This window comes from Pinus tabuliformis, chromosome 8 (assembly GCF_031772625.1).
Source record: "Pinus tabuliformis cultivar Carrire ecotype Pingquan chromosome 8, CPIR1, whole genome shotgun sequence".
Lineage (NCBI taxonomy): Eukaryota > Viridiplantae > Streptophyta > Pinopsida > Pinales > Pinaceae > Pinus > Pinus tabuliformis.
In genome coordinates, this window is record NC_142294.1 from 1,485,913,778 (window position 1) to 1,485,918,594 (window position 4,817).

Sequence of the window (4,817 nt, forward strand, 5' to 3'; positions counted from 1 at the left end):
CCTGTTACTTCTATCAATAAAGTTTTGCATGTTCTCCTATATACTTGTATTGCATTGATGTATTGTATTTACATGTATATTTGATTCACTCTAATCCATGCATCAGTTATGAGTACTTGTATCTTGTAGTTTCCTCTCTCGTTTTGTGCAGGGCTTGTGTATAGCTGGACCGGCAAAGAGAGCAAGGAGCTGGGAACAAGAGACAAAGAGAGAGGATCGAAATCAACTAAGCGAAGGATACCAGGTTGGTTGATCATTTCTTCCCCCTCTCTGTACTTTCATAAAGGAAAACATCAAAGCTTTACTTTCAGTTGTTGCTAAAGACTGTCACCTTTAGAGTAGGGATAGGGTCATCCGCATCGGATACTTTTCCCCACAACAAAATGGCGACTCCACTGGGGAGCCTAGTATCTTGTTGATGTTTGTAGTATTTTGCTATTCATTTCTTGAAGAAAAGAGTACCAAATCGAAAAGCTTTTGACTATATCAAAAGCGAAGTAGAGGGACTGCTACTCTTGCTCATTTGCTGAGCAGATTCAAGATTTGAAGAGCTTATCTACAAAAGACTCTTTACTCTTTGTGATAGATCTTCATCCTCTTGATCATCCCTTAGCCTGTACTTAACCTATAGCTTTTTATTTCATCAAAAACAGTGCATTTTTGAGCTTTTTATGACCCGGAATTCTTTGTAGACGAAACTCTCGTGAGTCAGTGCAGGCTGTACACAGGCAGTCTGCATTACAGCGCAGGTACTCCCTTCGGGAACTGCGTTGAGAGTGAAATTGGAAGACTAGAACCTGCGCTGGTCCAGTTAGCCATTGTCTTGCTTAGCTTTCCCTTTGTGTCTTGGCCCTGTTTGCACTTGTTTTTGGCTGATTGCTTGCTGGTTATTGTACTTGCTGTAAGCCACTTCTCCTTGACATTATTCCGCCTCAGTTGTGTGATGAAACTGTGAATGTTCTTTCAGTATTTCTTATTTCAGTTACAGTTTCCCATTGTGAAAAGCGAACCAGTATAGCTGTGACCTCTTAGATCCTGAACTGTAAAAGTGTCTTTGTGATCTTAAGAGCTAGTTTTATTACTGTTCATGGCTGTTTAAGTTTGTTTGTTTTTCACTTTATGGTTTGAATTCATATATTTTTAGTGTTGAAACAAGTACCTGTAAAGCGTCTTTTCATTTTGAAAAAACTGGTTTGTTTACGCTTCAAATTGAATTCGAAAATCATACAACAGTTTTCCTTTTGTCTACATCAACATTAAAGGAAAAGAAAAGAAATACATGCATCTTGCATTTGCATTTTGATAAGTTTGGGTGTCTGATCTAGGAGAAAGTGCATTAGTTTGTGCTTGGTGCTCTGTGTGGAAAGATATTGTTTTTCTCTCCCCTCAGTAGTTAGGATTTTCAAAGCTAAAAAGATTGTGAAAGCTTGCTTATCATTTTAGCTGCATTTAGGAATTTGTACCAATACATCTCGTGGTGATCCTGAAAGACAAACTGATAAACAAGATCAACTTAAAATATATTGAATGAATCTAAAAACGCATTGTAACATAACGCTCACAATAGAGGTCTAGGTAGAGACGTGTTCCGGCGTCGTTAAACGTAGTGACTGTCGATCTCTACGAAGGTGGGTGATTCCTCCTGAGGGACGATAGCACTAATACGGACTTGTGCTCCCGCGTACCGTCGCGTATATTGGGAGACCCCTATAGGCTTTTATCCTTTATCCTTAGGAAGCCGTGTCGACCGCCCTACTGATCGCGATGCAGTGAACACAGCATTCACGAAGATCGACCACCCGTACCGTAAAACGTATTCTGTGGTTTCGCGAAAGGTTTGGCACACCCTCTGCCTAGATCTCCAGAGCAGTTTCTTTTGGCCTTTTTCAAACTTTATAACTGAAAAAGTCCAACCGAGCATTTGTCACTTCGGGCTCGTTAATACATCGAAGGCGACTAGAGTCATCTTTAGCTTTTTCTCGACTCTTAAAACATGAAAAAGCAAAGTTGTGTCTAAAAGCGTCTAATAAAATTCATTCAATACGGAAACATAATTCCCCTTTTTGTATTTTAGTTGATCAAGTAATCCGCAACCGTGGAGGAAAGTCAATTAAAACCCCGTCGTTCAGGGAGGCTTGTGAGTCAACCGCCTTTGTCTCCGGAACCAAGAGTAGTACGGACGAAGCGAACTCGCTTGACCAGGTCAAAATCTCCTTTTAAAGTTAGAACGGAAGTTCCAACAACATCTGAGATTCTGGTCACTCCCAATATTTCTGGAATCCCTGCCTCTATTGAAGAAGTTCAACAGCAACAGAAGGACAGTGGTACTGATCCTAGTCTGAAGACAAGTACTTGCATAACTGAACCAGTTCCATCTGAAACCGGTCCACAGAGTCTTGTTTTTCAAACGACTGTCGCTGTCGAAGCAACCCCTTCTTCGGCACCAGAAATCTTTTACGGACCTGACGGTCTGCCTCTTCCTCCTGGTTTGATTGCAATAGAAGAAATCGTAGAGGACCAGCAAGCAAATACTCCAATTTATTTTGGAGTAGGTACCCCTCTTTTTCCTTCTGCATCAGAAGTTTGTCTATCACCACCAGAAGTTCCTGAAGAATCGTTAGGAAGTTTATTGGATAGACTTAAAATGTCTGAACAACCGTCGACATCTAGAACTGTGCCAAACGACACAGCGACAGCAGAAGTTCCTGCTGCCAATCCAACGATGTTTGCCGGCATACCATCCGTCCCGACTAGCTCTCATCAGCTAGAAGGAGTCCACCCAGGGACTATTATGACAACTTGGTCTGTTCCAGTTTGTTCTTCTGGTATAATACCCAGTAATTCTTATGTTGAAACTAGACAAATTGATCCCTATGGGAATCATTTTGGGCCATCTAGTCCTCAAAGGACATCTATACCCTTGAGCTCCGGATTGTTACCGTATGGGGGGCAATATGCCCTTTCACTTCCCCTTTCGGGGGGGTACCCATACGGCAGTTTTCAACCACATTCAGGTTTGACTGAAGTAACGACGAGTGGTTGGGTACCTATGTTACCCCAACAACCAAGAGTTGTATATTCCATGCAACAATGTGTACCTATGTCTAGTATCCCGACAACGCCAGCAATTGTAACCGTGTCGCAAGTTCAATCGATTCCTGTTGTATGTCAACCCCAAGTTGTAATGCAATAGCCTATTGACCCTGCAACACAACCACAATCGCCAACTGTCGGGACGGCACAGATACAAGCGAGAACCATAACCCCGCATCTTGGTCCGTCGGTTAGTGTTGCACAGCAAAACATGGCTTCACAACCATGGATGGTGCAATACCAACAACCTCAGTTTCAACAGGTGTACCAAGGATCTGAGCAACAGATCTTTGCGAATAGTGGGCAACCCTATATTCAGAACGGGTTAAACCAACCACTTTATAGTGGCCAAGCCCACCAGCCATATCAGTCATATCAACATCAGTTGCATTATGCTGGTGTGCAAAGACCTACTGCTCAGGCGATTCCATCATATCCTGGGTACGCCTCGCCAAACCTGAATCAGCAGTTGCCATTCGTGGCGACCTTAGAATTACCAGATTTACATCGATTGACGAACGATCCAATCGCCTATGCCCATTGGTGGCCAGCGATTCCTCACAAACTTCCTTCGGACATTCCTAAATTCAATGGAAATCCTGGCGAAGACCCGTCGAATCATGTGATGACATTCCATCTGTGGTGTTCGTCGAATACCTTGAATGATGATTCGATAAGGCTTCGTCTTTTCCAGAGGACATTGACTGGTCCGGCGGCCAAATGGTATATTGAATTACCTAGAGCCTCTTTCGACAATTTTAGTTCCCTAGCCATGACTTTCTTAACACACTTTCAGTTACCTATAAGGTACGAAACTGGGACAGAGATCTTGACCAATTTCAAGCAGACAACAACCACACATATATCTGATCATATACATGAGTGGCGTCGTCGTCGCAGAATGGTAAAGACCTATGTTCCAGATCAGCTATTGGCTGAGTGGTTTATAAAGTCGCTTCTACCGGCAATAACAGAAGATGTGGCCAAGGGAGGCGTCGTAACAGAGGAGCAAGTTATTGCTCGTGCTCAATATTTGGACTTAGTGTATACTCAGTCGGGCACGCTCTATGATAAGATACCTGACGCCCCCAGACCGGAATTTTCAATCCTTCCTCCTCCCGGATCAAATAGTGACTCTCATGCCGGTGATGGCGTGATTGGAACTGCAAACGCTAAGTCGACAAGGGATTCGAATAAGAAAGCCCGTAAGACTTCGAATCAAAAAGCAAATCAGAAGATTCTTGCTTCGGAGGTAAATGCTGTATCTACGGATAAAGACAAAAACTCCAATCAACCAGGAAGCAAGAAGAAACAAAACAAAGGGAACAAGAAGAAACAAGGTGGATTACCCCCTCAGAAAACTTCTTCAAACCCTCCTGGGCAAAAGAAACAATTTCCTCCATGTCAAATATGTGATGAAAATCATTCAACAAAGAACTGTCCGTTCAAAGCTGAGTTAAAGAGGTTCCTAAAAAGTTCCCAAACTTCAGCTGTGTTGACTGATCCGTTTCCCACCCCAGGTCAGAATATGGTTGATAGTGGAAATGCTTCCCCGTCTCAAGTGCTTATGCTGTCGGTTTCTAAGCAAAGTGATGCTTTGATCTCGACTAGGAATAAAGATTATGGGAATCCGCCGGTGTCGAACGACAAAGGGAAAGATCAACCCGGTAGTTCGACAACGACTTCGGCAGAAGTTGTACCCCCCCTCACGCATGAATTAACAA